The sequence below is a fragment of the Bicyclus anynana genome, chromosome 17, assembly GCF_947172395.1.
Source record: "Bicyclus anynana chromosome 17, ilBicAnyn1.1, whole genome shotgun sequence".
Classification (NCBI taxonomy): Eukaryota; Metazoa; Arthropoda; class Insecta; order Lepidoptera; family Nymphalidae; genus Bicyclus; species Bicyclus anynana.
Window position 1 is genome coordinate 14903006 of NC_069099.1, and position 12195 is coordinate 14915200.

Consider the following 12195-nt stretch of genomic DNA (forward strand, 5'->3'; position numbering starts at 1 on the left):
AGGAGTAGGTTTCAGACATTTCCAACTGCAACTAAGCTGGAGCTCGACCCCTTTGTTCAGACAACACTCGGGTCGCGGCCGAAATATTGCACTTCTCTAGATCGCCTTCTAGTGTTGCGCTTACCATATGTATCTGTATACGATAAAATGTCGACAAATGTGCACACATATCGACATTTATATGAATTTGAACCTTTATTATACCTAGATTGTTTTAGTGTTTTGACGGCCTCCGTGGCGCAGTGGTATGCGCGGTGGATTTACAAAACGGAGGTCCTGGGTTCGATCCCTGGCTGGGCAGATTGAGATTTTCTTAATTTGTCCAGGTCTGACTGGTGGGAGTTACCACCCTACCGGCAAAGATGTACCGCCAAGCGATTTAGCGTTCCGGTACGATGCCGCGTAGAAACCAAAAGGGGTGTGGATTTTCCTCCTCCTCCTAACAAGTTAGCCCGCTTCCATCTTAGACTGCATTATCACTTACCATCAGGTGAGATTGTAGTCAAGGGCTAACTTGTAAAGAATAAAAATGAAAAAAAAAGTGCAAATTATAAAAATATTGCCTCTATAATATAATGTATTTTTATTAATAAGGTTTTGAGGCAACCACGGAAGCTTTCTTCCTTACAGCCTTCTTCCATTAATTCTCTCACGCATTTGGCAGCAGGTTTACTCGTATCACTTCTGTCGACTTTATAGCACAGCTGCTAAGGTATTGCCTGCTAACCTCGGTAGACTCTACTTCTATAACTGGTAGTAAAGTAACTATTACTTCATTTTTAAAAAATGCATGTTTACCGTCTATTTAAAATAGACCATTTTAAAAATTTCAACCCACGTACGGTTTAATTACTGTTTATCATATTTTAAAGTAGATACATAAGAAGTAGTTTATGGAACAAGCCATGGTAGCCAAGCTCTAAGAAAAACTGCAACTTCAATAGAATTACGAGTACCTACATATTTAAATACGCAGCCCGTCAACTCGAGACATAAGTAATTACACCGGCATACCATATTCTTAAGACGGAACACAGAAATTCTTAACACCAGTAGATTTGATGCACAGCCGATGGTGAACCGCGTTTGCCTATAAGATTCCTATGCACATAAAGATACCAATATTATCCCCAACCCAAGCATACTTGTCGGCTGACAAGCGCTGCCAGAAAAAGTCCTACTACTTCTAAACATATTAAAAATTATTTATCGAATAATTTTATCGATACGCTCGACTGCCATCACTATCTGCAAGTAAACTGTAAAGGCTCTTTGTGTGATTGAAAGCAGCAATTTTAAGATATTCAACACCGCTGTATCGTGTCTTTTTGGACTGATAATACCTAAAAAAAAAACTTTTCACATTTTTCACTAAACAGTGCATGTTTGGGTAATGAGAAGGGTTATTATGGAGATAGACTACTCGCTTGCGAATATTCAAAATTGGAATTTTTACAATATGCATTTGTATTCTAGAAGATTTCAATAGAAACTCTGTAGAAACTTTTCTATTGATTACAATATGGTAATGACAGACTCTATTACATACAATACATACCTATAGTCTGGCAAGTCCGTTGATGACACTCCCATGATATGCGGGCGACGGGGGGAAAGACTGCACGGTTGTGAAATCGTGCATGCGGGGAAGTGAGGTGCATCAGTCGTGGGTTTTTCATTCATCGGTACACGCCTCCCGGCCCGCGCAGACCATCAGGAGTGTTACGAACGAAGTTGCCAAGTATACATGTGATATCACAAATATTATTTAATAGCAAACACCCGACGGTTTTATACGCGTAGTACCCGTTCCCGTGGGAATACGGGGTTTAAATGTAGACAATGTTATTCCCTGATAATGTAGCTTTCCATTGGCAAAAGAATTCAGTTTAGTGGTTTAGGCGTGAAAGCGTAATAAACAAACTACTACAGTGCTAATGAACATTTTTTTTATTCTTTACAAGTTAGCCCTTGACTACAATCTCACCTGATGGTAAGTGATGATGCAATCTAAGATGGAAGCGGTCTAACTTGTTAGAAGGAGGATGAAAATCCACACCCCTTTCGGTATCTACACGACGTCGTACCAGAACGCTAAATCGCTTGGCGGTAGGGTGGTAACTAGCCACGGCCTAAGCCTCTTATCCACTGTGCATACTACTGCGCCTCGGAGGTCGTCGAATGTGCATGACATCATGCTGATCGCGACCAACACACGATCAGTTTTATCGGACGTCAAGCCGTTGCGCTGCAGGCATGTGTGCTTATCGGATGGTGAGCGGCTAGCATAAGACTCTAAGACAGTTATAAACTTCTTGCTAATACTTCCTAGATAATTTATTTTACAATACCTAAGTCTAGTTTAAGTCTTAGAACATCGAAGTGGCGTAGTTTCCTAAAGCGATTCAAGATGTCATTAGAAAGAGATTTGCCTGATAGCGAATTTATCAAGATGGGTTATTGATGTACGTCGCGCTAAATTGTCTTTAGATGTAAAATCTAAAGACAATTTTAATGTTTTTTAATACTTACTTACGTAATTGAAAGAAGGAAGATATTAATTCATCATCATCATCATGTCAGCCGATGGAAATCCACTGCAGGACATAGACCGTAGGGACTTCCAAACATCACGATCTTGAGTCGCCTGCATCCAGAAAATACCTGTGACTCTCTTGATGTCTTCAGTCCATCTGGTGGAGAATCGACCAACACTGCGCTTTCTGGTGCGGGGTCGCCATTCCTGCACCTTGAGACCCCAACGTCCATCGGCTCTTCGAACTATGGATGTTTATTAAATTATAGGTCTATGCCCGAAGTTCGAACAGTGCGTGTTGCCAGTGATGACCTATGGTTCCGAGACTTGGTCGCTAACTATAGGTCTCACAAGAAGGCTCAGAGTCACACAGCGGGCGATGGAACGAGCTATACAAGGAGTATCTCTGCCTGTGTCCGCAGTTTTTTTCTTAATGTTTTTGAGTTTGTGATTTCTAGTATCTACTAGAAACATCCGTAGTGGTAAAATAAAATCCCCAAAAAAATTTTTTTACTTCCTAAAAAACCTAATCACTAAAAAAATTCTTGTGGTCTCTTATTAGGTTTATTTTATTTTACAATCGAATGCACTTGGCTTGTACAAATGAGAAATTTCAATTAATTTCGGCAATGCACCACTAGGTGTAAAAGGATTAATGCACGCCATTGACGATCAATTATTCTCACGTTTCTTCAGCACCCACGACTATAACTGACCGTGTATTGGTCGCTGCGTGCAGGACGGCTCGACTTTTGAAACGTAATCGCTGCTGTTTGCGCTGCAGAAACGTGAGAATAATTGACCGCCTTTAAAGAAGAAGGTACTTGGCTTGTAATTTAATAATCTATACTTGACATTAATAATTAACATAAACCTTAAAATGACTAAGTAATGAGATTTATGACTTAATTATATATTTTTACTATGTATTCTGTGATTATATTCAAATTTTATTATAATTTTCATTGATTGAATTAAATAAGAAGTGAATTATTAATTTTGCATGTTAGAACCTCGTTGTACAACTAGGTTCGTCGTCGCATACATTTTTAACCGATTTAAAAAAATAGAAAAGGTTCTGAATTCGCGTATATTTTTTTTAATGTTTGTTAACTCGTTACTTCGTCATTTATTAACAATTTTGATAATTCTTTTTTTTTGTTTGAAAGCAATTGAAACAGCGCCATCTACTGGCTCTACTGTACAACTGTTTCGTTTCCATATAAATTCGCGTTTACGTCAACGCGATAGTAACAGTATGAAAATATTGAAAACTCCCACTAGGCACTCTATATCTTTTCAACCACAGCCAAACGGTTTTTAGAAAGCAGAAGATTTATACATTTTTTTTTATTCTTTTCAAGTTAGCCCTTGACTACAATCTCATCTGGTAAGTGATGACGCAATCTAAGATGAAACCGGGCTAGCTTGTAGGACATGAAAATCCACACCCCTTTCGGTTTTTACACGACATCGTACTGGAACGCTAAATCGCTTGGCGGTACGTCGTTGCCGGTAGGGTGGTAACTAGCCACATGCGAAGCCTCCCACCAGCCAAACCTGGACCAATTAAGAAAATCTTAATCGAACCCAGAACCTCCTTCTTGTAAATCCATCGCGCCACGGAGGCCGTCAAAATAAATCATTTTCCTTCTCTTATGTGGCTTCTGTAATTATAAGCACTCTGTGGTATATGTACATGGTATGTATAAAACTAATGGAATATGAATGAAGTTGGTAATACGTTCATAAGAAAACGAGTGTTTCGCTTAATGCTTACCCCCTAGCGGTGAATAAATCCTGAACGCCACGCAGAGCAGCTACCACTCAGAGCTGGTAATTTAATTAAAATTATTTTGTTTATAAGTTTTGACCATAATTTTTAACATTGTTCAAAATAATGCGGATTTTTAAGGTTTCAGTATAAAGATAAACAAACAGCCGCTGGTCAATCGTTGGACGCTGGATTTCTGTAATCGACCCTTAGTTTAGCAGTCAAGCAAAAGTTTTTTAAGTTTTTAAGGCATGGCGTTTATATTGGATTTTTTTGACAACATTTTGATCATAGATAAATACCTGCTATCTGAGTGCCTTGTCTGAGTTATCAATGTTCTCACACTGTGACCATCGCGTAAACGTAAACGCGAATTTCTAAGGAATTGAAACAGCGCCATCTAGCGGCACTACTTTAAATTCATTATACAAGTTTGGTAAGTTAAAGTTGGATTTAAAACATCCTAATATTGCCTAACTTATAAATTGTTAGCTTCTTTTCTTCTTTTTTTTTGGCTTTACTCAAGTCAGATTGTTTTATCGGAGGCATCAATTTTGTATATTTAGGTATAGGATTTTCCTTTTATACCTATTGTATTGAAGTGAGGGGTCTCTACTGAAAAAATTCTTTTATTGTAAAGAGAGGATTTGTTTGATTGAACGCGCTAATCTCAGGAATTACTGGTCCGATTTGAAAAATACTTTGAGTGAAAGTTAGCCCATTTATCGAGGAAGGCTATAGGCTATATTATATTTTCAAAAAATTTAGGGTTCCTTCCTGAAATTCCAATAATGTAACCCAAGGTGTACAAAAGTTTTGTTTACATGGCGTGCGCTGCGAAAACTATTGATGTTAGAATAAAATAATGTACTACAACTTTGCAGAACACATAATTTTCTACAAAAAATGTCGCGACAGCATATGTCTGTTGATTGATTGAGTTGAAAGTTTACATCGAGTTTTACGCGGACGAAGTCGCGGGCGTCCGCTGGTTGTATAATATTTTGCGAGCGTCACTAACGTAAAGTGGGCGTTGAACCGGTGACTATCATCATCATCATCATGCTCACTACTGAGGTCAAGTCTCCTCACAGAATGAGAGGGGTTACGCCAATAGTCCACCACGCTGGCCCAATGCAGATTGGCAGACTTGAAACACGCAGAGAATTGAGCTCTGCGTGTTTCCTCACGATATTTTTCATTTACCGTTTGAGACACGTAATATTTAATTTCTTAAATTGCACACAACTGAAAAGTTAGAGGTGCACGCCCTGGACCGGATCCTAACCCACCCACTGCCACAATCGGAGGCAGAGGTCATATCCTGTGATGGACCTGCCAATGCATAGCTTTAAGCAATGTGTTAAAAAACATTTACTTAGTCGAGTTTACTACACCATTGATGAGTTCCTTAATGATAAAAGCGCATGGAGGCCATTGGATAATAAAACTATAAGAAATTGTAATTGTTATCAATTGTAAATTATAATACTGTATGACTTTTTCAAAAGAGCAACTGTTGAGTTTCTTGCCGGTATCTTCTCAGCAGAACCTGCCTTCCGAACCGGTGGTAGAATCTTTACAAATAGTCAACTGACGTGTCAAAAGTGCTTGTAAACTGAGCCTACTTGAAATAAATGACTTTTGATTTTTTTTTTATTGGATCCACTGGACTATCAATGCTCTTTTGATGATACGGAGACTACAGCATCTGCGTATTCCCTACTCTACACAAACACTGTGAAGGCGGAGTGCTGCGTCGTGTTAAACATTAAACACGTATCTAATTTCACAGTGTGCGCGCGCCCTTATCGCCCTCGGAAGAGCTTTAAATTCACCAGATTTGGATTTTTGTCAGCCTGCTATTATGCGAAACAGCCTGTTTTGTTCTCCAGAGGCTGGGCTGACAAGGTTTAGAACGTTTTTACAACGGGGAATGGGTTCAGAATCCGTTGTGACATCTTCAAGTATTAAGTTACAAAAATACTTTGTTTAAATATTTATTTTGCATTAGAATTAGAATTTCTTTTTCACCTTAAAAAACCACTAACCAGCATTGGGGCAGCGTAGCGTGAACAGCAGTCCAGAGTGTGATAGTAGTTGGTAATACTCTGCACATACTTACCGAAATGTGATAAATATCTCTTTCTCAGACCATAGACTATTAACAATCATCATCATCATCATATCAGCCGATGGACATCCACTGCAGTACATAGGCCTTTTGTAGGGACTTCCAATCATCACGATACTGAGCCACCTGCAGGACATAGGCCTTTTGTAGGGGTGTAAGGGGGAGGCTAGTACCAGTCTGTCTCTCCAACTGCCAACCTCATATGGTGCACCCTGCAGATGGACCGACGAGGCTCTGGCGACCGACGTATGGCGGTATATTCATTCCCACAGGCTAGATTACGAAATGCCTCAGGCCGGTGTCAACCCGCATGCCCAGCGTGGTCAGTACTGGGCAAAACTTAACTTTTTTAATTATTTATACATAAATAGCATAGATATTGCTAAACATAAATGTATTTTTTTTTTAAATATTATCGAATTCGGAGCTGTTTCTAAAGACTTCCGGAATATAACATATTGTCTTATGTTTTCATAGACGCAACTACTTTAAAATACAACTGCGTTCAGTTACTCCAATAAATTTCACAATATTTAGCTTATATTTCTTTTTTAATGTTTCTTTAAAAAATAAAAAATTGTAAATTCTTTTATTATTTTATGCCTGCACATCATTTGTTACATTCTTTATGGAAATAAAAAGGCTTATTATTATTATTACACGCAACTACTTAGATGTTGCAAAATACTATAAGCAAGAATGTACGGACAAGATTACAAGCTATTATGAAAAGCTTTTTAAGGAAAAAAATTATCAAGGAAAACGTATTATTGAACGGTTTACAGTAAGTGCCCTATTGGGTTTGATTGATATCGTCAAACTGATCAGATCGGCACATAATACGAGTGTAATGTTATTTTTTGCTTTTTAGTTTTATGGCTAGGTGTGGGTACGATTTATTACGTAATTTCCTAAATATTTCATGTCACCTTCATATCTTAATATATATTTTGACGGCCTCCGTGGCGCAGTGGTATGCGCGGTGGATTTACAAGACGGAGGTCCTGGGTTCGATCCCCGGCTAGGCAGATTGAGATTTTCTTAATTTGTCCAGGTCTGGCTGGTGGTAGGCTTTGGCCGTGGCTAGTTACCACCCTACCGGCAAAGACGTACCGCCAAGCGATTTAGCGTTCCGGTACGATGCCGTGTAGAAACCGAAAGGGGTGTGCATTTTCATCCTCCTCCTAACAAGTTAGCCCGCTTCCATCTTAGACTGCATCATCACTTACCATCAGGTGAGATTGTAGTCAAGGGCTAACTTGTAAAGAATAAAAAAAAAAAAAAAAATGCGAATGATTCATCAAGAATACTCGAAAACAACTTAACGTACAATGATGATATTTGGCAGGGACGTAGGTTATTGTTAGTAGAGGTCCGCTAACAAAGGATTTTTTTTTTAATTTTTTCAAGTTAGCCCTTGACTACAATCTTACCTGATGGTAAGTGATGATGCAGTCTAAGATGGAAGCGGGCTAACTTGTTAGGAGGAGGATGAAAATCCACACCCCTTTTCGGTTTCTACACGACATCGTACTGGAACGCTAAATCGCTTGGCGGTACGTTTTTGTCGGCAGGGTAGTAACTAGCCACGGCCGAAGCCTCCCACCAGCCAGACCTGGACCAATTAAGAAAATCTCAATCGGCCCAGCCAGGGATCGAACCCAGGACCTCCGTTTTGTAAATCCACCGCGCATACCACTGCGTCACGGAGGCCGTCGATTTGCGAGAGGGCCGGATTAAGGAGTTCTAAGGGCGGACGAAGTCGCAGGCGTCCGCTAGTACTTCTATACCTGGGTATAGCTTCCCGGGGCGGACATTGTATTGGTCGGCGGACATGCCCCATTATTGTTAGCAAAACTCAAAACGTAATAAAAACATAGATCTGCAGATCTGTTTAGGTTTTAGAATGTATTATCTGTATTGTTGTGGTGACAACATAATACCTAGTTTCTGTGATGAGCTAGACTTAGATTATCTTGATTATGAATCTCGTGATTGCTGTGGTCGCATAAAGCTTACGTAAAATAAACATTGTGACATCCTTGTACATCATTATTATGTGTTGTTATATGTTTTGTTGTTGGATTGGATAATACTGAAGATAATTTTGATGATCACTCTGGCGTTGGTTAGCTTGGCTTACAATTTACAGTTCTGGGGTTCGATTTCAGGGTTTTTTAATTTTGTTACATAGACGTAATAAATAGGCAGACTGAACTAAAAAGTGAGGCAACCATATTGTTTCATTCGCATGAACGCACAAGTCGACACTTTCACACCATATTCGTCGGAGCGCATTAATATCGACATGTTATGGCTGTTTCAGTACTTACACAGCGAGATTACTCCGTCTGCTTATTTATTACGTCTATGCATTGTTAATAATGTTTTTTGTCGTCCATACAAAGTTTTGCCCAGTATTGACCTGTGACCACGCTGGAAATGCGGGTTGGTCAGCGCAGTGCTAGATTACTCGCGCCGATGTCGCTGATGCCCTCAGACCAATTATTGTATAGGACCTGCCTCGCTAGACGTTACTTTTCTGTCGAAGTATATGATCAACGATCTAATGCGATTATAAAAATTGTCTCTATAGTATCGATGTTAAATAGTTGTAATCGTGTTCGTCGATTAAAGAGCTCCGTACCGGCCTGAGGCATTTCGTAATCTAGCCTGTGGGAATGGATATACCGCCATTCGTCGGTCGCCAGAGCCTCGTCGGTCCATCTGCAGGGTGCACCACGAGCAGGTGAGGTTGGCAGTTGGGAAGACTGACTGGTACTAGCCTCCCCCTTACACCTCTACAAAAGGCCTATGTCCTGCAGGTGGCTCAGTATCGTGATGTTTGGAAGTCCCCACAAAAGACCTATGTCCATCGGCTGATACGATGATGATGAATCAAAAAATAAAGTGAAGTGAAAGAATTTTTTTCAATCGGTTCGGTAATTTCAGCCTATTCAATGCAATAAATAAACAATCAAACATTTCCCCTTTATAATATTAGTATAGATTATATTTATTGTCATTATATGATGATGAATACCAACAAATGGTTTAGCTAAAAGCTAGAAGTGCATAACATAGTGATATTTGGTACTTACATGCGTCGAGTATGAACAAAATTGAAGATTAATTCAAAATGCTATGCAGCTTAATCTTAAGTAAGTAGATGTATCTACTATTACGTATTAGGTGCCTTAAGTATCTAATAAATCGTAAGCAATCATAGTAGATTAATGGAAAAGATAAATACTAAGCTACTTAAATTCAACAAAATGACAATACATAAACACCTCTGTATTAGAGGATTATTTTAATGATTTTGATTTAACACTTACGTTGGTATCCTACGCTACGTAGGTACTGCTGTAATTTTAAAAATTTACTTCTAATGGCTGCGGACGTCAGTTTGGGAGATTATTGGTTTGATTTCAGTCACATATATCTTATATTGCAGAGAATATAAACTCCATTAACTCACTCGATTTAACGACAAACTCTTTATAGCGTCGATTCCGTAGATGGAATATGTATCAATCCAGATCAATTTAAAACGCGCGAATTTTGATGCCCCTCTAGACGGGATACCCTAAGCAAATGCTTAAATAGCTTATAGTCTAATCTAATGTCTACCACATAAAGCCTATCTTCTATAAGTAGAAAGACTATACCTCTTATATTCCTAAACATATGTATGACAATACAGTCTCTTCAATATGAACTTACGTACCGATATATGGAAACAGGTCGAGATACTAGGAAAATAGAATAAACACACATTTAAATTTGATCATGTATAAGAATACTCTTTGTATAAGGATTTGTGTATTTGTCCCGTAGCCGACCACGTATCCGATATTGCACTTCCGGCTAAAAGTATAGTGATTGCAGAAACCTAACATCGATATTGTAATGTCGATAAAAACATTTAAATAAATAAATAAATATACTTAAACAATCCACATCACTATCTAGCCCCAAAGTAAGCATACAGAGTAGCTTGTGTTATGGGTGCTAAGATAGTTGATATTATAATAATAATATACAATTATTCTACATATAAATACTTATATAATGTATGAATACACACAGACACTGGAAAACACCCATGCTCATCACAGAAATATTTTCCAATTGTGGGAATCGAACCCACGGCAGTGGATGCAGAAAGCAGGGTCACTACCCATTGCGCCACGCCACGGGTTAAATTCTTTAACAAAAATTAATTCAAAATGTTCAAGGAACATACATGTGTTCTAAAATAAATATTTTCGGAGTAAATAATATTTCTTTTGTAAATAGATCTTAAAATGTGTCCCAAACTGCATAACTAATATGTTATTAACTAAACGACTATCCATGTAACATACCTTTATCTATCTACGTCTATGTACGTCATTGTTATAAGGATTTATACGTATCCTTATAATAATGATGTAGTTAGTAGTAGATAGATTTAACGTAATTTTAATAAAGCACATTACATTTATGGTACATAGACCACATGGTATTTTATATTACTTATTGCTAGAAAATCTCGACAAGTTATTTTAAATCGATAAATTCACAAAAATCGATAACACAGCGTCACAACACTACGCCCGTGTAAACGAAAGAAAGCTCTTTGTGGGATTGAAACTTTTTGACTCCGAGGATCTCTATCCGAAGTACCGCATGCGCCTCCAAATAGGTAAAGTGGGGATTGAAATAAAACTGCACTAATACTTTATTCACATATACTCGGACCGTCTGTATTCTTGATCTAGATACTGGAAACATTGTTACAATGTAGATACATAGAGATTGGCTCTACCAACCAACCAACTGGCAATTTTAAAACAAAATGGAGGGCGTTCCAATAACAATAATGCAAATATTTAAATAACTCAAGTTTGATAATGGGGATGATGACTAGGTTTGAATATATTGATTTTTTTATGATACATTCCGGTAAATAAGGTCAATGTTAACAAAGATTGACTGAATATTTGCTAAATAAATAAGATTATAAAATTTAAAAATCTACTAAAAATATTTTATCGTAATTAGATGAAAATTCATCCTTACATTAAATGTGACATTTTTTAATATATAAACTATAAACATAAACGCAGAAATAACAAAGATATTAGTAATTTTGTTTAAACGCCCATACAAATCTAACGATCATTAATTACCTACGACGTCATAAGTTCGTACCATTTTGTATGGGGCGTTTTTCACGGATCCGCGGCAGCGCCGCAAATCTGACCCTTTAAATCCCTGTAGCTCCGAAAGTAATGATCGCAGATACCCTGTTACTTTTACAAAATTGCTTTAATATTAGCGTACTCTTAATTTATATACAATTTTAAAAACTGTCATCATCCCTATTGCAATTAATTTTTTTTTTTAAATGTTTCCACACATATACTTTTTTTTTTATTTTAAGTAGATATTTTTTTACTTTGCCGAGCGATTTCAGTTTCTCTACTTTCATTAGCTAAACTCTGACTACATGTTACAATGTGACTGCATCATTCATCTTTATGGCTCGAGTCTCTTCTCAGAATTAGAGGGATTAGGCCAATAGTCCACCACGCTGGCCCAATGCGGATTGGCAGAGGTTTCCTCGCGATGTTTTTCCTCCACCGTTTGATATTTAATTTTTTTAATTCACACAACTTAAAAGTTGTAGGTGCATGCCTCGGACCGGATTGGAATCCACACCATCCAGAATCGGAGGCAGAGGTCATATCCACTAGGCTATCA